General features: G+C 39.4%; 1 protein-coding gene across 1 annotated transcript in view; it reads right to left on the bottom strand.

Annotated features, from left to right (window-relative positions):
- The window catches only part of EDIL3 (EGF like and discoidin domains 3), a 976,894-nt gene that overhangs the window by 213,891 nt on the left and 740,046 nt on the right, over nt 1-22,957 (bottom strand). The window lies entirely within an intron of this gene.

The raw sequence follows: 22,957 nt of genomic DNA, 5'->3' as shown, positions 1-22,957 counted from the left end.
TGGAGGGACACTGAGAGGAGAGGTGCTGACTATTACCCTAGAATACAGCAATAAGTTAAAATTGCGTACTTTTATTCGTAACCAATAATAAGTAAAGACATCTATTCACTCATTGAACTGTTTTAGACCAGTCAACCCAGACTTTCCATTGGTCGTCAAAGCCTTTTCGGTTATGAACGGCCTTTTTAAGGTCATACCACAACATCTCAATAGGATTCAGGTCAGGACTTTGGCTAGGCCACTCCAAAGTCTTCATTTTGTTTTTCTTCAGCCATTCGGTGGTGGACTTGCTGGTGTGTTTAGGATCATTGTCCTGCTGCAGAACCCAAGTTCGTTTCAGCTTGAGTACACGAACAGATGGTCGGACATTCTCCTTCAGGATCTCTTGGTAGACAGCAGAATTCATAGTTCCTTTTATCACGGCAAGTCTTCCAGGTCCTGAAGCAGCAAAACAGCCCCAGACCATCACACTACCACCACCATATTTTACTGTTGATATAATGTTCTTTTTATGAAATGCAGTGTTCCTTCTACGCCAGATATACTTGGACACACACCTTCCAAAGAGTTCCACTTTTGTCTCATCGGTCCACAGAATGTTGTCCCAAAAGTCTTGGGGATCATCAAGATGTGTTGTGGAGAAATTGAGACGAGCTTTGATGTTCTTTTTGCTCAGCAGTGGTTTTCTCCTTGGAACTCTGCCATGCAGGCCATTTTTGCCCAGTCTTTTCCTGATGGTGGAGGCATGAACGCTGACCTTAACTGAGGCAAGTGAGGCCTGCAGTTCCTTGGACGTTGTTGTGGGGTCTTTTGTGACCTCTTGGATGAGTCGTCGCTGCGCTCTTGGGGTAATTTTGGGCGGCCGGCCACTCCTGGGAAGGTTCACCACTGTTCCATGTCTTCGCCATTTGTGGATAATGGCTCTCACTGTGGTTCGCTGGATTCCCAAAGCTTTGGAAATGGCTTTATAACCCTTTCCAGACTGATAGATCTCAATTACTTTCTTTCTCAATTGTTCCTGAATTTCTTTGGGTCTCGGCATGATGTGTAGCTTTTAAGGATCTTCTGGTGGACCTTACTGTGTCAAGCAGCTCCTATTTAAGTGATGCCTTGATTGTGAACAGGTGTGGCAATAATCAGGCCTGGGTGTGGCTAGAGAAATTGAACTCAGGTGTGGACAACCACAGTTATAGTATGTTTTAACAAGGGGGGCATTCACTTTTTCACACAGGGCCATGATGGTTTGGATTTTTTTTCACCTTTAATAATAAACACCTTAATTTACAAATTGCATTTTGTGTTTACTTGTGTTGTCCTTGACTATTGTTTAAATTGGTTTGATGTTCCGAAACACTTAAGTGTGACAAACATGCAAAGGAACAGGAAATGAGGAAGGGGGTAAACACTTTTTCACACCACTGTATATATATATATATATATATATATATATATATATATATATATATATATATAGGCCATAACCCATCGCAGGGCGGCCTTCACTTTATGGGCTCACCAGTTACCTTCTTTTGGCCTGCTCTTCCACTTCTAGGGGTTCCCAGGGTTGATACCCAACGACTTGAACACTGACACAGATGAAGTCCTCTTTAAAAGGTTTTATTTTACAGTAAGAACTCTCAATTAACACAGTCTCTTAGGGAACAGAGGGCACTGGTGAAGAACTCAGGCACCTTGAACTGCAGGTCTAGCAAAGTCTCTATTTCCACCCAGAAAGTAGCCACTCGCAGCTGGGTACTTCAAGGCTGAACAGATCTCTAGCCAGAGATCATGGCAGTCAGCACGTTGACTCAAACTTAAACAATCAACTAAGGGTGAATAGGAACCTTTTTCGTCCGTACCTGGAATGTTTCCCGTCTCCTCAATGGTACTGGAAAAGTGTGAATTTCGTCAATGTCCTTCTCAACTCAGTAACCAGGCACTTCTCAGGATGCCACTTTCCAGCCCTCCCCCGAAGAGTCTTCCCCTGGCCACTTCTACGAGCTGCGGTGTCCCTCCAAGCCAAGAGCACACCCGGACACTTTGAATCCTCCCTCAATTACTGCGCCTCGGACCAGCAGGTTCTGAGACTCGGGAATGGACGGATCCCAACCCCAGACCAAGCAGGTCTATCAGGGGCCACTGACAGGAACATGTTGCTGGGTGTCGAACACCCCGTGCCCGGGACCCCTCACGGGGCTACCCCGGTCCTGGAACCAGACCAGACCACACGGGTCTCACAAACAACTCCAGAACCCCAAAAACGTGACCCACACCCCTTTAAGTACCCTTTCCCAGACTCCTCAGCGGGCCCCGGCACTCCCACTGATTGGCTCCGAGAAGGCCATACCCAAACATCCAACCAGACCTGGTTCTAACCTGTCATGTGCACCTCACCGTTCACATGACCAGGCAAAACTTCCAAACCCAGCCTGGCCAGACTGGTGTTAAGGCCTACCTACACAATTAACCCTCAGAACCTTTATTGTTCTGAGGCCAAAAAAATAAATTTAAATGCGTATGACATTTGATCCCATCCGCTACATGTATATGTATATATATATATATATATATATATATATATATATATATATATATAAAATAGAGATGAGGTTTGGATTTGCAGCTAATCCTGTGTGTTGGAGATTCACAGAGAGCTAATGCAACCATTATTCACTGCCTGGTTTTTGAACTTAGGTAGGTTGCCTTAGAAGTGAATTAGGGAGTATTTGGATAAAACAACCCTTCATTGTAAATAAAGATGACAGCAGCCATATTAACAATATGCTTTAGCTGTGATAGGGAAAGCATAGGGTGTGCTACTAAAAAAGTGCATAGTGAGAAGTCAATGTAGGATTGGTAGGTACTGGGAGGTCTGTTAAAGCAGATGTAAGCCCTTACTGAATGTACTATAGGTGTCTTATTGAACTTAGGAGTGGAGGAAAGGAATGGTTTTTACCTCCCTTTTATCCTTTGTTACATCTTAACACTGATAATATCACACTAGTTCATTACAGTCTGTCCTTGTGATCACATTCTGCATGTGTTTTTTCACAGAGTCTGAGCTGGCTGCCTGCACCCTGTCCACAACTCAGCGCTCCAGTGAGCAAGGAGGAGACAGCAGCTCTCTGCTCATGGAGCTGTGAGAACCGAGTGTTCGATCACTCTGTTCTCAGTGTTAGAGATGCCGGAGGACAGATGCAGCATCTGACTGATGCTGCATCCACATAGGTGATTCTTAAAAAAAAAAAATCAGATGTCTCTTTTAATTCATAAGATTAAATGTATGGCTAGGGAATTTCTGATCATTCTCCATTGGTAATACAAGTTAAAAGTAATAATAGAGATACTGTCAGGAATTGGATTACCTGCTGGTGCCACTGCATCTCCCAGATCTTTAGGATGTAGTTCCAGTGTCCACCAGCAGGTGTCTCTCATAGTTAAGTCTCTCCTCTGCTACTCCATCTTGCCTTGGTATTCCGTCATGTGCCCTTGACTGGTGTGGCTCCTGAACTGCTACCCTGGTCCTGATTCTTCGCCAGCCTGCTTGTTCCTGCTCTGGTGAGCCCTCTTCCTGTCTTGGCTTGTTCCCTGCTCACTCTTCCTGATCTCTCATGAATGACCCTGGCTCTGATACTAACTACTCCTCTTAGTCTTACCCTGCCATCTGTATATAGTTAGCTTAGTTAGTGAGTTTAGGTCGGTTTTTTTTTTATGTGATCACTCTCATTCATTAGATTCACTGGTTTACGTTCATAGGGTTTTGGTTTCTTGGTGTATTGGATGTGTGTTTTTTATAGCTGTTTTACTAGACTTATCCTTATTTTTATATCATATTTGCACCTGGTGTTCTCTGTGCTAGTTCATACATTTCTGGTCATGCCTGTTTTACAGGATACTAGCACTTGGTATTCCTGACAGATACTTCTCTTCTTTGGAGAATCAATCCTTCTTGGTTATGACTGTTCCATGAGCCAATTTCTATTCATTCTGATCTTATTGCTTTTTTGGGGTGAAATAACTCTATGATTTCTCCTTTGGTAGTCTGAATTCCTAGAAAGCATATCTCCAAGGCATATTTGTGAATGGGAGAGCAATCTGATGGTGCAAGTGAACAGAGTGAACCAAAGGAATGGGAATGTAATCTGATGGTGCTATTGAATAGAATGTTAACGAAATATGTTATTAATCCACCTACTATTTATTTATAGAATTGGGAAGTGGCACAGGTTCTAGTGAGAAAAACTGAATTGAAGAAGGGGGGAACATAGGATATTTATTAGAAAATATAACTTTCAACTCTCAGCAGCAGTTCCCAAATATAGGGACAACAGAACATGAAATCGGCATAGAATACTCTGGTACGTTGTACATTAAATACATTTTATATCAATTTATATTTCTATAAAAGGGCATATTCAGACAATTAGGTATTTTTCTTTTAGAAAAGATGACATTAACAGTGTTCAAGATGGGAGATACAGATTACTTAGAGTCTTCTATTACTTTGGAAGAGCTGGGAAGAGTGTTAGCGACACTTTCTAATAACGCAGCAGAGCTATATAAGACTTATGAAGAAATCCTCTAGCCATCATTACTGGACATTAATGCATCTTTTGAGCTCGATTTCTTACCAGCCTCTTTGTTTGAGGCAGTATTGGTGGCTATTTTGAAACCAGCTAAGGAAGCAGCGCATCCAGATTCATATCACCTTATACCCTTGCTTATAGTAGATGTTAAATTAATAGCTAAATGTTAGCATATCACTTGGTTGCAGAAATATATCATATAATAAATCCTGATCAGCTTTGTGCCCAGTAAATCTACAATCCTTTATATCTTACAAACTTTTAAAAATATACAAATACTGATAATATGGGAGCTAGGGCTATACTATTACTAAAGCCTTTTATAGTATTAGATGGTATAAGAATGTATAATGCCTTGTACACACGGTCGGACATTCCGAGAACAAAATCTGGTGTTGCATACACACGGTCGGACAAAGTTGTCAGAAAATCCGATCACTCGGAACGTGGTGACGTTCGTTGCGTACGACAGGACTAGGTAGAGGCTAGTAGCCAATAGCTTTGGTCTCGTAATTTGATCTGAGCATGCGTGGCACTTTGTCCATCGGAATTCTCTAGAATCGGAAAAAGTCCAATCAAATTTTTTTGTTGGATAATTTTAGATCCTGCTCTCAAATTTTTTCTGTCGGAAATTTCAGACGGAAAAAGTCTAATAGAGCCCACACACAATCGGATTTTCCAACAATATAATGCAATCGGACCTTTTCCGTCACAATTTCCGACCATATGTACAGGCCATAAGAATTAGAATAAATAATATTTTTTCTCCACACTTTATATTACAATGTGGCAGGTGTTAAGGGTGTCCCCTATCCCTCTTATTATTTGCAATAACTCTTGAATCATTGGTTGCAAAGATCAGACATTCCTTAAACATCAATGGCTTTAAACAAGGTCTAACAGACAAAAAAACAACAACTGTGCTGTATGTATTATTATTATTATTATTATTATACACAATTGATATTGCGCCAACAGTTTACACAGCGCTTTACATTGTCGAGGGGGATAGCACAATTACAGTACAGCTCAATACAGAAAGGGCAGGGGGGCCCTGCTCATAGAGCTTACATTCTAAAGGGAGGGGGTGGTGGTACAAAGGTAATAGATGCGGGGAATGATTTGATGGGGGTGTAGATGATGTTCTTTTATATTTAGGTGATACAAGTCACTGTCTGGACAATGTTATGACTATAAGTTTAATCGTTGGTAATTTTTCAGGATTATTATTAAATTGGAATAAATCTGTATTGTTACCCATTGATTGATTGAAATCCTCTCTGCTTCCACATCCATTAAGATGTTTACCTCTTTTAAAATTTTAGGTGTTATTATTTTTGCAAATCCTAGGATGTATACTTGACTAAATGTGGATCCAAATTTCAGACACAGTGTAAATCATGGTGTAACCTTCCTTTGTCTATAGCTTTTAGGTCTAGCATTATAAAGGGGATCTGGATGACCCATTTATTATAAATACTTCATATATCACCAGAGTGGATGGTAAAGAATACCTTTATTGAAATGAATAGAATTTTTGCAGATCTTATATTAAGGACCCCCAAAATAACATTTAGAAATATTACAGCACCCAGTTGATGAGGGTGGTATAGCCATGCTAGTCCATGGATATATTATGTAGCCCTGTAGGTACAACACTCTGTGGGCTGAGGTAAGGGGATACACCCCGTTCATCAGTTGATAACTGCATGTGTGGGAGGGGTAGATTTTTTAAAGGAATTAGAAGAGAGTATCTTTTCTCTGTGCAATGTTCCTATTTTCTAATTGTTGAATAATGTTTTTAGATTGGTTAAAGGGTAACTCAACTTTTGTGGGGAAAAAAATAGCAAATAAAAAATAATATAGCATGTACAATTGCGATTCAAGTCATATTGTAATTGAATGTTATTAAAAATGACCTGTATGCAGTCGCTGTAATTTTCTATAAATGCAAAGCAATATGGCTACATGGAGTTGGCACCTTTTCCATTCTATTTTTAATGGGATAACATGGTGGAGAGGAGGTTGTTGTATGGAAGGCTATCTTGGTTCATCGCCAGTTGATATTCAAGCAAGTTCAAAGACCCATAAACCAAGCTTAATCCGACCTTCTTTTTAGTTGAAGAGGTCATGTCTTTCTGGTGAGTAGGAAATCTCAACCACACACATTTGGGGCAACTGCAAAGATTACTGCCTATGGTGATGGTGGACTTTTGAAGGATTTAATTGATCTATTTTAACTGTATATTCACTTATTAAGCACAGTGCACTTTATTATGTGTAAAAAGTTGGAATTGCAAAGTTTTATTTGATGTATGTGACATTTCGCTGATTATTGCCAGCACTTTAGCGCCCCCTACCATTGTTAAAAAAATAGACCTAACAGTAGGGTTTACTGCTAAGTTAAGGTTTTTGCAGATTTCAAGCAAGGTTTGACAAACCCCCACAAACTGGACTCAAGCAGATTTACTCATCCTTAAATAAAACCCCAAATTCATGCATTTTAGAATTGTATTTAATTGACAAGGATAATTTAAAGGAGCTTCTGTAACTCTGTAAAGCCCATTACATCCATAAAAATAAAATAAAAACGTATATTTGTACTCTTCTTTGAACGCAATGCTTTTGGCCAAAACATTACTAAAGTCAAAATATAAAAGGATAGTACAGTATTTTGTGAAAATGTTAAACCGAAAATGACAATTTCAATTTTACCCTTAAAGACAAGCCTAAAATGACCTGTGTGCTCTATTCCCAATGCAAGCGCTGGCTTCAATTACAGAAAATCATTAACTCATTTTTATACTGTCAATTCACCTTAACCAAGACCAAACTGATTACTTAGTATTAAGGCTGAGAGAAATATAGGAGTTGATTATGTAGAGTTGTTTTAGAAATGAAACCTCCCATGGGGCTTATTAGAGGAGCTGAAATTTAGTTTCTACTTAAAGTCAGATGATAATGAAAGAGAAAATAGTTAGAACCACATTAACACATACATGTAGGTATTAGACATTGTCACACTTAAGTGAGAATAAGCGAGAAATAATGAGCTAGGTTATGGGAGAAGGAGTAGATCAGTGATGAATTGCAATTACAGTAAAACCTTGGTTTGAGAGCATTTTTCAAGATAAGCAAAATTTTTAAATACATTTTGACTTGATATACAAGCGATGTCTTGATTTACAAGTAGCGTCAAGTCACAACTGGGTATAAAAGAGAAGAGAGGCGCCTCTAAGTGTAGCAATATGGTTACATTTAATGAAGTTATAACATTTAGCTTCACAATGACACTTAGAGGCGCCTCTCTTCTCTTTTATATTCTGTAGCTCCTGCTGGATTTTGTATTTTACGGATACATAACCTATCACATTGCTATGATATTTTTATATGGACTGTAGACTGAAGGACCTATGAATAAATGGTTGTGTAACAAATCATTTGAGTTTCCATTATTTCTTATGGGGAAATTTGCTTTGATATACAAGTGCTTTGGATTACAAGCATGTTTCTGGAACAAATTATGCTCGCAATCCAAGGTTTTACTGTACTAAAAAGCTGAACCGAGAGATCTGATGAAGACCTTTGTTCAAAATCAGGTTTAGTTAATGTATTAAAGTCATTCTACTATTCTGTGACTTTTATCTTAAAGCAGAGGTGACAACTAGGTTAAAATGTCTAAATCAAAACAGCTTTGGAAAACACTTCAGATGTGATTTACAAGAAAAAAAAAGGAAAATATCAGTCTGATTGGAAACCCTCTTCAGTAACAACACTTCCCACCGGCTTTTGTAATGTGATCCCATTACATTGTTCTTTATAGGGCTTGATGGACCAGTGTGTGACTAGTGACTTACAATAGTTATCACATGGAATCAATTGATTTTACTGCTGCAATGCATTTGCTTTTACAATGCCTCCCATCAAATTAACTAAAATGTTCCCGTATAAAAGCTACTTACCTGTCCCTAACATGTGATAGCAAGCAGGTTTGTGTGACTGTACCTAATTCCAGCACTCTTCTACAGCCTCCCATGGAATCTCTGAAAACTCTGGAAAATTTATATGCAACCTTGCCTTCATCTAGGTAGACTTGCTGGTTAGAAACTGAACCGTGGGAACCTTGAGTGGAGAGTGTGAACAAGTTTTGCTTTTGGTGAAGATATTTGCCAGCACACTATGAAATGACACAAATAGCATCCAAACGGGTGATTTATTACATGATCACAACACAAAGATAGTGCAATGCTTCGGAGCCGCGCAAGGCCCATTCGTCAGGCATGTGATCACATGCCTGACGAATGGCCACTTTTTGCGATGGTGGACAGATTACTGGGAGGGGCTGGGGAAGGCCCGACTGTCATGGTGCATTTTGGTACCAATGACAAAGTCAGAGGCAGATAGAGTGTCCGATAGATAGAGTGTTTCAGACCGGACCATTTTGCTGGCTTAAGACCAGGCCACTTTTTGCGATTCGGCACTGCGTAGATTTAACTGACAATTGCGCGGTCATACGACGTGGCTCCTAAACAAAATTGACATCCTTTTTTTCCCACAAATAGAGCTTTCTTTTGGTGGTATTTGATCACCCCTGTGGTTTTTATTTCTTGTGCTATAAACAAAAAAAGTGATCACATGCCTGACGAAGGGGCCCTGCGCGGCTCCGAAAAGTTGCACTATCTTTGTGTTCTGATCATGCAATAAATCACCTGTTTGGATGCTATTTGTGTCGTTCCATGGTGTTCTGGCAAATATCTTCACCATGACTTGAACCAGTATCCAGCTGATTGTTGCTACAACACCCAAATCCGAGAGCGCATCCAGGAACGTGTGCGATGGTAATATGAAATACTACAAGTTCTGCTTTTGACTGCTGGTGCTTGCTGTGTTGCATTTTTCATTTTTTTTTTTTTGCGGGGGGGGGGTTCTTTGCAGCTTTTTAAACACCCTCTCTGTCACTTTTTAAACAGCTCTTTTTTCTTTCCTTCCTTTAGCCTACTAATTAAGGGGAGTGGTTAGTAGGTCACATGTGCTTGAGGCCTATATAACTTTCTGTAGAACTAATTTTGAGCCTGCTCATTTTGAGTTTTCTGGAACTTAGACCAAGTGGAACTGGACTAAGTGGTGAGTTAAAAACCAGAGTTGAAAACAGGAGATTATAACAGGGTTCAATGTACCTGTGCAGTGTGAGAACCTGAGGGTTGTCTGTGTAGTGTGCAGATCGTTAGTACTTGTGTACTGTGTGTACCTGTGTATTGCAAGTGTGCATGGGCTGTGAGTTCACATAGGCTGCAAATGCACGTAGGCTGTGAGTGCATGTGGGCTGCGAGTGCATATTGTCTGCAAGTGCACATTGCCTGCGAGTACACATGGGCTGCGAGTGCATGTGGACTTCGAGTGTATGTTGGCTGCGAGTGCACGTTGTCTGCAAGTGCACGTAGGCTGCGAATGCACATGGGCTGCAAGTGCACGTAGTCTGTGAGTGCACGTTGTCTGCGAGTGCACGTGGGTCTGTGAGTGCACGTGGGTCTGTGAGTGCACGTGGCTCTGCGACTGCACGCGCGTCTGCGAGTGCACGTGGTCTGCAAGTACCTGTGTATTGTCTTGTTGAGTACCTGTATATTGTATTCTTAAGTAGTAGTGTCAGGAAGCTAGATGTTAGGTAATTTTGGACAGGGTATAATCCCAATCATCGTTAAATTGGTAGCTACGATGCCCGGCGGTTATGGAGATGCGACTCGATGTAAATCTTGTGGCATGTATGCGTTCCTTGATTATCTGATCAGGGGCAAATATTGTTGTGCAAAATATAAGCACAGTGCTTCCCTGAAAGCCCAGGTTCTGAATCTAGGGCCTCCATACTAAAGGAGAGCTGTGAACATACCCAGCAGGTGCCAGCAGGAGACAGCACAGAGGTGGGTGGAAACAAAGTGGTGCAGGCACCAGAAAAGAGTAGATGGGTGACAGCCAGGAAGGATAGAGTGGGAAGTGCAGGGGAGGCTGATTTTGGGTTGGAGCATCCCAATAAGTACGCTCCATTGAGTGACCTCTGTGAAACCAGCCAGGAACCAGCACTGCTGAAGCTGAGGGACTCTCCTAGCTGCCGAGGGAAGAACTCCTCCAGTGAGAGTGGGGGGAAGTGAAGGGAAAGGACAGACAGTTTCTGGGGGTAGGGGACTCTATTCTTAGAAGGACAGAGAGGGCACTCTGTGACAAAGACCTGAAGTGCCAAACTGTATGCTATCTACCGGGTATTTGGGTTCAGCACATCACAGATATGGTGGACAGATTACTGGGAGGGGCTGGGGAAGTCCCGGCTGTCATAGTGCATTTTGGTACCAATGACAAAGTCAGAGGCAGATAGAGTGTCTGATAGATAGAGTGTTTCAGACCGGACCATTTTGCTGGCTTAAGACCAGGCCACATTTTGCAATTCGGCATCGCGTAGATTTAACTAAATTGTGCGGTCATACGACGTGGCTCCTAAACAAAATTGACGTCCTTTTTTTACCACAAATAGAGTTTTCTTTTGGTAGTATTTTATCACCCCTGCAGTTTTTATTTTTTGCGCTATAAACACAAAAGTGGGACAATTTTGAAAAAAATACATTATTTTTTACTTTGTGCTATAATAAATTTTCCCCCAAAATATATAAAAAAACATTTTTTTCCTCAGTTTAGGCCAATACGTATTCTTCTACATATTTTTGGTAAAAAAATTAGCATTAAGCGATTATTGATTGGTTTGCGCAAAATTTATAGTGTTTACAAAATAGGGGATAGTTTTATGGCATTTTTATTAATATTTTTTTTTACTAGTAATGGCAGTGATCAGCAATTTTTACTGCGACATTATGGCGGACACATTGGACATTTTTTATACATTTTTGAGACCATTGCCATTTATACAGCAATCTGTGCTATACAAATGCACTGATTCCTGTGTAAATGGCACTGGCAGTGAAGGGGTTAACCAGGGGGTGGCAGTGTAGAGGTTAAGTGTATCCTAGGGGCGTGTTCCTAACTGTGGGGGGCATGGCTGTGTGTTAGTGAACACTGATCTCTGCTCCAATCACAGGGAGCAGAGATCAGTGTCACTTGTTGCTAGGCAGAACGGGGAGAAGCTGTTTACTTCTGTATCCCCGCGGTGATCGAGTCCGCAGGACCCGCGACCGGACTCATGGGGGCCTCCGGCAATGCGCACGTGATGACACGTGGCAATTTTAAATGGACGTACCTGTACGCCAATTTGCCTGTCCATGCCATTCTGCTGACGTACATCGTCGTGCGCCAGTCAGGAAGTGGTTAAACTACATAGAGGGTTCTGTACTGTAAGAGCAGCAAGGATGTGGAATTCCCTTGCACAGGCGGTGGTCTTAGCATCGATAGTTTAAAAAAAACGATTAGATAAGCACCTGACCGACCGCAACATACAGGAATATACAATGTAATACTGACATCACCTCACCTACTATGTAACTATGTAACAATAGCTGGCCCCGCCCTCTCCTAAACAAGAGAGATCACAAATGTTGTTTTTAATACAGGTTTTGGTTTAAAGTGACCCTAGTCAAAAAATTTTTTACCCTATTTTAGAAGACTTTGAATAATTACCTTTCCAGTGGGTGGTGAATCTGAACTCCATTGTCTTCATGCGCTACAGTCTCCAGGTGTGTTGGATGTCTTGTTCCCCACTGTATTGATTGGTTCTTTCTATTGGCCCTTATATTATGGGCGGTAAAAAATAAAAAAATATATATATCATGAATCTCAGTCAACCATCTTTAATAAAACAACTATAGTCCCAGTTGATATTTAGTTGGAGATCCAATTCATTTTTGAACTTCATATGGCCTAAATATCAACTGGGACCTCAATTGTTTTCATTAATGATAGTTGATTGAGATTGATTTTATATATATATATATATATATATATATATATATATATATATATATATTATTTTGTAATGCCCTATTGGGATAATATATTTAAATATAAAAAAAAAAGATATATATATATATATCATATATTATGAATTATAATTAAAAAGTACTAATGCGCTTCACCTCACTAATAAAAGTGTAGACCAACAAACTAAAAGATATAAAAAATGTGTAGAATCTATATATGTAAATAAATACAAATGTGGAAGCAGCCGGCAAGAAATAGTGATCTCAACACTAAAAGTAATACAAGTGATAAATAAATTGCGGCGCTGCCAGCAGAATAAACTAAAAAATGAAAAAAATATATTATCTCTAAAACTATTAGGGTGAAATAAAAGTGAATCCACCTCACAAAATGATCCAATGTGCAATATAGGGCAATACAGTGTAGTAACTAATGAATGTGCATAAATAAACAATCATGCAAGAATGTATATAACACCCGTTGCGTTGCGTTGCGTCACACCCTCGTGACTTTTTCAAAGTGACCCTTTGAAAAAGTCACGAGGGTGTGACGCAACGCGCCAGGGAAGGAGCTGTGGTGTTGCACTCACTACTTCCGGTCGCGGCCGAGACCGGAAGTTCGGATTGTACGACGTTACTCGCTGGTTTCTGCTTATATGTAAGTGACCATTTACTTCATTAAATCGTTTTATTAAATACTACACATGAGAGCCCCCCTGTCCTTTTATTCCATACTTTATGTACCGCACACTATAATGAGAGATATATGAAGAACCTGGGAAAGGAATGTACAGGTGTATACTATCTGCTGGACGGATGATGATGGACTAGCTTCTGCTCATATACAGTGCCTGTATACTAAACATTGGAGGTGAGAGGCTGGGGGAAACTGGTGGTGCACCTGTTTGGCACTGAAGTTACTCGCTGGATTATCACATATTTGGAAGTCACTTTTTTTGTGCATGGACTTTGATTTATGTTCACGAAGCAATTGCATGGACTTGAATTAAGGAACACTACTTTTTTGTTTATTGCATTGTTTGCACATCCCATTTCAATCACTTTTTTTGCCATTTTTGATTGTGTTATATACATTCTTGCATGATTGTTTATTTATGCACATTCATTAGTTACTACACTGTATTGCCCTATATTGCACATTGGATCATTTTGTGAGGTGGATTCACTTTTATTTCACCCTAATAGTTTTAGAGATAATATATTTTTTTTCATTTTTTAGTTTATTCTGCTGGCAGCGCCGCATATTATGAATTATGAGTTCTGCATTTTTGCAAGTATTCTATTGATTGTTGGAGTAATGGTTTTAATTTTGTAAGGGAACCGCTCTCTTACTATGGACTGTTATTTAGAATAAGCAGGTGATAATTTTTAAACTGCCCACTAGATGGTGTTATACTAATAATGAATTAATGTGTTTTATAAATTCAACTTTTTTTTTTAATTAAATGTAACTTATTTAGTAAAATATGAATGTTTGTAATAATGTTATCATTTATTAGAAGTATGAATTTGTGATTAATTTAATGTATTTATAAATAGGTAAAGGTCATGGCTTAGGAGTGTTTTTCACTGATAGAAAAATGTATTCATATGGTGTACCTGTCATCATGGCCAGCCAATCTCTCTCTTTGGATGAAACGCATTGGAACGGGGGGGGGGGGCTTATGCAGATGTCATCATACCGACTGACCAGCCAGGGGTGTGTTTGTGACATGTGAAGCAGTACATGTATCTGGCCCCCACCTGACAACTGTACATTTATTTTTTTCATCAGCACATCCCCCCCCCCCCAGTTATCACCTCTTGTATTTCTTGACCCTTCCTCTTATAGTGTAAGCTCTAAGGAGTAGGTCTGATTCCTACTGTATTAAAGTGTTTTGTATTTGTACTGTCTACACTATAAATCCTGTATAATAATAATAATAATGTTTATTCTAAGTGGGTATCTTTCTTTTAGTTAATAAATAGTTCTGGCGGTTATACACTATGGAGTGTTTGTGATCTTTTTTTGCTGATGCTGAGCCATTTCTCCCTGCTGGTATGCACTGTGGTTTCCATCCATCCTTTCTGCATACTGGACCTGTGCTGAGCTGTGTGACCGGATTGAGGCTGACTTTACCCTGGATGTATTGAGTGTTCACTAGCCCTCCTATAATTTGGGTATTGGTAAGAGGAAGATATTTCTTTTGAATGGTGGTAGAACTCACTGGGAAGATACTGATCAAGTTCACACGGCACTGTTGGATTTGTTAGCATTTTTGCACATATGGTTATGGACTCAAAGCAGACTGTATTTTAAAGGCCCAGTGACTTAATTGTGTTATTAATTTGTTACTTGATTATTTACTGTTGTCATCTTATGATCACGTGATTGCAAATATTCCTTCATTACCAGGACATTTTTCAGTTCTTCAGTGCTGAGACAGTTTAACCCTATTTCTAACATTTGGTGTTAAGATCCATTTTTATTTTGTAGGAAAATTACTTAGAACCCTCCAAGCATTATATATTTATATATATATATATATATATATATATATATATATATATATCCCTTTCATGACTAAGCCTATTTTTGTAATTTGGTGTTTACAAGATAAAATCCATATTTTTTGCTAGAAAATTACTTGGAACCCCCAAACATTATATATATATATTTTTAGCAGAGACTCTAGAGAATAAAACGGCGATTGTTGCAATATTTTATGTCACACGGTATTTGCGCAGCTGTGTTTTAAATGCAACTTTTTGGGAAAAGGGACACTTTCATGAATTAAAAAAAAAATGAAACAGTAAAATTAGCCCAATTTTTTTGCATAATGTGAAAGATAATGTTACGCCGAGTAAATAGATATCAAACACGTCACACTTTATAATTGCACGCACTAGTCGAATGACGACAAACTACGGTACCTAAAAATCTCAATAGGCAACGCTTTCATTTTTTTTTCCGGTTACCAGGTTAGCGTTGCAGAGGAGGTCTAGTGCTAGAATTATTGTTCTCGCTCTGACGATTTTTTTTTTTATTTTATTTATTTGAAAATGAATAAATTCTTTTTTTTTTGATCACTTTTATTGCTGTCACAAGGAATGTAAACATCCCTTGTGACAGTAATAGGTGGTGGCAGGTACTCTTTATGGAGGGATCGGAGGTCTAAAAGACCCCCCATCCCTCCTTTACACTTCAATGTATTCAGATCGCCGAAAACGGCGATTCTGAATACCGTATATATTTTTTAAACCGGCGCCATTGGCAGCCGAGTAAACGGGAAGTGACGTCATGACGTCGCTTCCGTGTTTACGATTAGGATACCGGAACGAAGCCGATTACCTGCAGGTGCGGGCATCATCCCGATATACCCCCTGGAAGCTGAGTACGCACATCTGCGTACGCTCGGCGGGAAGGGGTTAAATATATATATATATATATATATTTTTTTTTTTTTTTAGCAGAGAATATTTTATGTCACACAGTATTTTTGCAGATGTGTTTTAAATGCAACTTTTTGGGAAAAGGGAAATTTTCATGAATTTAAAAAAAAAAAAACAGTATAGTTATCTCAATTTTTTTGAATAATGTGAAAGATGATGTTATGCCAAGTAAATAGATACCAAATATGTAATGCTTTATAATTGCACTCACTCGTGGAATGGCGACAAACTGTGCATAAAAATCTCCATAGGGGACGTTTTAATTTTTTTTTTTTACGGTTACCAGGTTAGAGTTACAGAGGAGGTCTAATGCTATTTATTGCTCTCACTCTGACAATCACGGCAATACCTCACATGTGTGATTTGAACACCGTTTACATATGCGGGCTCGACTTCCATATGTGTTTTCTTTGCTGTGTGAGATCACGGGGATGGAGGCATTTAAAAAAAAAAATCGTATTTATTTTTTATTTTTATATTATTAAATTGTATTTAAAAAAAAAATAGTATCACTTTTATTGATGTCACAAGGAATGTAAACATCCCTTGTGACAGTAATAGGTGGTGACAGGTACTCTTTATTGAGGGATTGGGGGTCTAAAAGACCTTCAATTTCTCCTTTGCACTTAAAAGTATTCAGATTGCTGAAAACGGTGATTCTGAATACTGTATATTATTTTACATCTGGCACCATTGGCAGCCGAGTAAACAGGAAGTGACGTTGTGACGTCGCTTCCGTGTTTACATTCAGGAGACTGGAATGAAGCCATTTCCGGCTTCGTGCCAGTCTGTCTCTAGCCGCCGAAAGTGGTGGATCGGTGGGACGGGAGGGGGGTAGGTGGTGGGAGGGGGGCCGTCCCCTCCCGCTCCTCCAGGATAACAATCGAGTGGCTTTTAGCTGCAACGGTTGTTATCCCTGGAAAGCCGATCGCACACTCTAAAAAATGGAACCAGGATGATGCCTGCAGCTACGGGGCATCATCCCAGTATAACCCCCGAAAGCCGAGGCCACATGTCTGTGTACGCTCGGCAGGAAGGATTTAATTGACAATTACTCTGTCATAAAATTCTGTATCCAAATAAATGTTATAGTATTTTTGGAGACAGACAAAGCTTTCTTTGTTGGTATTCATGATCACTGGGATTTTTATTTATTTTTTCTACAGAAAGGAAAAAAGACTAAACATTTTGAAAAAAAAAAAAAAAACCCTTCCCTTACTTTCTGTAAAAATAAAAATGTCAGGATAGTATGAAAAAACCCCAAATGACCCCCCCCCCTTTTTTAGAAAGTATACACTGATCTAATCTTTTGCCACAATTTTTTGGAAATGAAGACACGCGTTGGTATTAATGTAGTTAAACACGGCACCTATGCACCAGATACAATGATGCACAGGTCATACACAGAAGAGTAGAATGTGCACTGCTGAAAAATGTGTTCATTTTTGTTTCATTCACTTTTTTTTTTCTTTTTTTTTTTTTCGGGTCATTTGTTATGATCACAATTCTTAAATTTGTACATTTGTGAATTCGAAAAATCTGAAAATTTGAAAGAAAAACGAACTAACTATTAAATTATAGGTATTGGAATTTCCTTTCAAATTTGACTGTTAGGCTGCATTCACACTTGAGCGTTTTCACCTCATAAAATGCTAGTAAAATGCCCAAAAAAATGCCTGAAAATGCCCAACAAGTAAAATCCCATTCATTTCAATGGTACCTGTTCACATCTGGGTGTTTTGTCACCTGAAGGAAAAAGCCCTGAGCTCAAAAAAGAACATGAGCTTCTTTGGGGCAGATTACAAGCGTTTTTCTGCCTTTTACATTGGTGATCTGAACAAAACCACAGCAAAAATGCGGTAAAAATGCATAACTTTGAATCGCTCAGGTGTGAATGCAGCCTAAGTGAGCGTAATGAATATAAATTTATCCGAAGTTCCGAATTATCGGAATTAATGAATCCCGCATCTATTGTTATTTATTATTATTCATTTGTTATATTCCATTCGTTTAGATACAGCATTTGTTATTTCGGATAATTCGTAACTTTGGATAAATTTGTATTAGTTATGTTCATTAACAGACAAATTCCAAGGAAATTCCAATACCTATAATTTAATAGTTAGTACTAGTTAAGTTATTATTAGTTAGTTATTATTTCAGATTTTCACAGTTTTGGGTTTTCGGATTTTGAATTTCCGAATTTTCGAATATACAAATTTACAAATTTACAAATTTTCTAATTTACGACTATTTGGAAAAATTTGTTAAATGGGTTTTCTTTAATTCAGATGTTTCTGAATTAACAAATTTGTCGAAATTTGTTAAAAAAAATCTAATTTGGAACAAAACAAATTGCACGTCTACAGAAGAGTGAGAAAGTGAAGGGGTTAAAGTACTGATCACATACAATAGTATCATGATGGGGTTAATATTCAGATGTGCAGGATAAAGGAAGTGAAAGGGTTAATATATAGATCACACAAGAACAGCATGGAGAAAGTATGTGTAGGAGAGGAGGGGGAAATTAACCGCTTGCTGACTGGCCACCATCGATTGATGGTGGCAGAATGGCACTCCTGCACAAATCGCCATAGCTTTATGGCGGGTGCATTGAATATAGGGGGGTGCATGCCCCACCACGTCTGTAAGAAGCCAATTCACGTGCTCAGCTTCCGCAATGTCCACCGGGCACCCGCAATCACTCCTAACAGAGTGAGAATGAGAATTTGTGTGTAAATATTCTACATTCTGTCAGGGGTGAGGAAACTGATCTGTTGTTCCTAGTATATTATTACAGGTACTTATATAGCGCCGTCAATTTATGCAGCGCTTTACATATATATTATACATTTACATCAGTCCCTACCCTTAAGGAGCTTACAATCTAAAGGTCCATAACTCACATTCATACATACTAGGGCCAATTTAGACAGGATACAATCAACCTACCAACAAGTCTTTGGAGTGTAGGAGGAAACCCATGCAGGCACAGGGAGAACATGCAAACTCCAGGCAGGTAGTGTTGTGGTTGGGATTCGAACCAGCAAACCTTTTTACTGCTAGGCAAAAGTGCTAACCACTACACCACTGTATAGGATCAATAACTGGTCTCCGACCCAAGTCAATTCCATCCCACCACAGAATAGTTAGACCACAGACTGAGGGAACACATTTAACCCCTTGATCGCCCCCTAGTGTTAACCCCTTCCCTGCCAGTGACATTTATACAGTAATCAGTGCATTTTTATAGCACTGATTGCTGTGTAAGTGTCAATGGTCCTAAAAATGTGTCAAAAGTGTCCGATGTGTCCGCCGCAATGTCACAGCCCCGATAAAAAACACAGATCGCCGCCATTACTAGTAAAAATAAATGCCAGAAATATATCCCCTATTTTGCAGATGCTATACCTTTTGTGCAAACCAATCAATATATGCTTATTGTTTTGTTTTTTGTTTTACCAAAAATACGTAGAAGAATATATATCGACCTAAACTGATGAAGAAATATATTTTTTTTTAATTTTGGGATTTTTATTATAGTAAAAAATATTGTGTTTTTTTCTAAATTTTCGAAGCAAAAAGTAAAATCCTCAAGGTGATCAAATACCACCAAAAGAAAGCTCTATTTGTGGGGAAAAAGGACTTTTGTTTGGGTACAGCATTGCACGTCCGTGCAATTGTCAGTTAAAGCGTCGCAGTGCCATATCACAAAAAATGGTTTGGTCAGGAAGGGGGTAAACCCTTCTGGGGCTGAAGTGGTTAAAGGGTTAATAAAATGATTCCTGTGTTACAGAAACATCATTAATTAACCTGCAGCCGCTGTTTCATTCATTCTGTCTCCATTGATAATTAGACTATCTCTCTGCTTTCCTTGCTGTAAGGGGAAAGGGAGGGATCAGTACAGTAAACATTACTATTTGATTGCTGTGACAAGCAATCGATTGGTACCCATTTTCTTGGTACATACCTTTGGTACTAAAGGTGTTAAAGCAGTATTGAACCTAAAAACAAAAAAGTATTAGTTCTCTTTTTTCCTTGTCTTTTAATAATTTATGTAAAACCTTTAAAAAAATCTAAAAGAAAAAAAGTAATGCAACACCAATTTAAAGGATTGGTAAATATTACGCTTTTTTTAAGTGCAATACAGACAGTGGACAGTGAAGTTCATACCACCCATCTGAGAGTTAAGTATGTAACAGCTTCTATTGCAGAGAGCCTTTATTACTCTTTACATTCAAGTGGTGGGGCCACTTTTAAAAGCAAGGCATGGAAGTTCCAACGTGGGAATCATCCACAATGCCACGCTTCAATCACCTGAAAATGTAATGTGTGGATCTTCCCTTTAAAGCTAGCAGGGGGAAGTGTCATGGGCCAGGGAACACAAACTTTTTTTTTTTTTAATACTCAAGGAATAGGAGATGTTTGGATTTTTAGGAAATCTTTAAAAAAAAAAAAAAAAAAAAAGCATTTCTTTAATTTTTGCCTATGCATTGTGTTAAGAGGGTAAGCTGTCATTTCCTTCGTTTATCAGGTAGGTTTTGACTTAAATGCCGATATGCTTAGATAGACGTATGCAGGGGCGGACTGACCATTGGGCCACTCGGGCACTGCCCGAGGGCCCCATGCCACTAGGGGGCCCCATCAGGGTTGCCAGCCTCAGTAAAACCAGGGAAAGTATGTAAAAATCTGTGTTTTTTTTCACATTAGTCTCTGAAATGTCCCTTACCAACAGCCTTTTGGTCTAAAAATCTTTAGATTATAGCTACCCCACCTCTCCAGTACCTTCCCAGCCAATAGAAACATGTCTGTGTATATTGTGTGATTGTATACGGTGTGTGTGTGTTTGTGTATACTGTGTGATTGTATACCGTGTGTGTGTGTGTTTGTGTATACTGTGTGGCCCCATAATGTCTGATTGCCTGGGGTCCCCATAATCTCCTATTGCCCGGGGGCCCCATGAGTTGTCAGTCCGCCCCTGCACGTATGCTTGCTATACTCCATTTGTTTTATTCGGGGTAAGGATAAACCCTTTTTAAAGGTTTTGAGGTTTTGGGGTTGGAAGCCTTGTAGTCAGATGTAGCGATATTCTGCTGACTATAAACACGTCTTGAAGTGACTGTGGCTTCTGTTGTTTCTGTATGCTATTCTCCAAATAAATACTTTACAGGGTAATTTTTAGGACCTCACGGTTGAAACTGCAAAAAACAAACAAACCGAGAAAGCGCATACAATGCTTGTGCTTAGTTTTGCATTAAAAGAGAATGCCTCTGCACTGAGAACCGAGCGATCAAACACAGCGGATTGCTCAGTTTTCAGAGCTCTGTGAGCAGAGAGATGCAGACGGTCAGTCACAGCTCTCTGCTTTTCCCCCTCCTTGCTCATTGGAGCACTGAGCTGTGGAGGGAGCTAGAGAATAAAATGACGGTCGTTGCAATACTTTCTGTCACAGCGTAATTGTGTAGCGGTCTTATAAGCAACCTTTTTTGGAAAAAATGCACTTCTTTGAATTAAAAAATAAGACAACAGTAAAGTTAGCCCAATTTTTTTTATATTATCAAAAATAATGTTACACTGAGTAAATTGATACCCAACATGTTGCACTTCAAAATTGCGCTTGCTCGTGGAATGGCGACAAACTTTTACCCTTAAAAATCTCCATAGGCGATGTTTAAAAATGTCCACAAGTTACCAGTTTTGAGTTACAGAGGAGGTATAGGGCTAGAATTATTGCTCTTGCTCTAACGATCGCAGCGATACCTTTACACGCGTGGTTTGAACTCAGTTTTCATATGCGGGCACTACTCACATATGCATTCACTTCTGTGCGCGTGCTCGCCGGGATGGGACACTTTAAAAAAAAAACGTATTTATTTTACTTTTTTATTTTTTATTTTGACACTGTCTTTTTTTAAAAAATGGGTCACTTTTATTCCTATTACAAGGAATGTAAGCATCCCTTTTAATAGAAAAAAAGCATGACATGACCTCTTAAATATGAGATCTGGGATCAAAAAGACCTCACATCTCATATTTACACTAAAATGCAATAAAAAAAGAAATGTCACATGAAAAAAAAAAAAAAAAAATATAATAATTCCTCCTTTAAGAGCTATGGGCGGAAATGACGTTATTACATCGATTCCACCCTCCCATGCTATGAAGCCAAGCGGGGGGGGGGGCATCTCCCCCTCAGTCGGCAGCCAGGCATCCACGGGAGAGGATGCAATCATCTCTGCAGCTACTGGCGGGGCCAGCAAGTGGCGGAAATGACCTGAGCATGGTGGGAGGGGGGTGGGCCCCCTACTGCCACTAATAAAAGTGATCTTGTGGCGATTCCGCCGCAAAGACCACTTTTATCCTTTTGACTCAAAGAGAAAAGCACTGCGTTCCTGAAAATAACTGGGTTATGGCAGCTAGCTGCTGCCATAACCCCGGTATTTAGCATCAAAGCAATGACGTACGGGTACGTTGTTTTGATTGAAGTGGTTAATGCATTCCCTACATTTAAGTATAAAACATTTAACACTTGTCCCCCCCCCCTCCAAAACCCTTACCTGAGTCCTCTCTAAATTCAGTATTGTACCCAGCTGCAGCTCTTCACTCCCCTCTTTCTAGTCTCACAGGAGACTAAGCCCTTGTACACACGGTCAGAGATTCCGACGGAATGTGTCTGATCGGACCGTTTTGTCGGATATTCCGACTGTGTGTGGTCCACATCGGACTGTTTCCGTCGGAATATCCGACAGACCAATTTTTCCAACATGTTGGTAAAATTTTCCGACAAAATGCTTTGATCGGACATACTCCGATCATGTGTAGAGAACTCCGATTGGACAAAGTGCCACGCATGCTCAGATCAAATTCCTACACCAAAGCTATTGGCTACTAGCGTGAACATAGTCCCGTCGTAACGAAATAACGTCATCATGTTGGATTTTCCGACAACTTTGTCCGACCGTGTGTATACAACAGTTTCGGACAAAATCCGACAGACAAAATCTG

Source organism: Lithobates pipiens, unplaced genomic scaffold (assembly GCF_037356315.1).
Source record: "Lithobates pipiens isolate NorthernLeopardFrog02 unplaced genomic scaffold, aLitPip1_a1.2 Scaffold_3, whole genome shotgun sequence".
NCBI classification, from domain to species: Eukaryota; Metazoa; Chordata; class Amphibia; order Anura; family Ranidae; genus Lithobates; species Lithobates pipiens.
The sequence above is the reverse complement of the archived record's forward strand: the minus strand, read 5'-3'. Positions and strand labels throughout refer to the sequence as shown.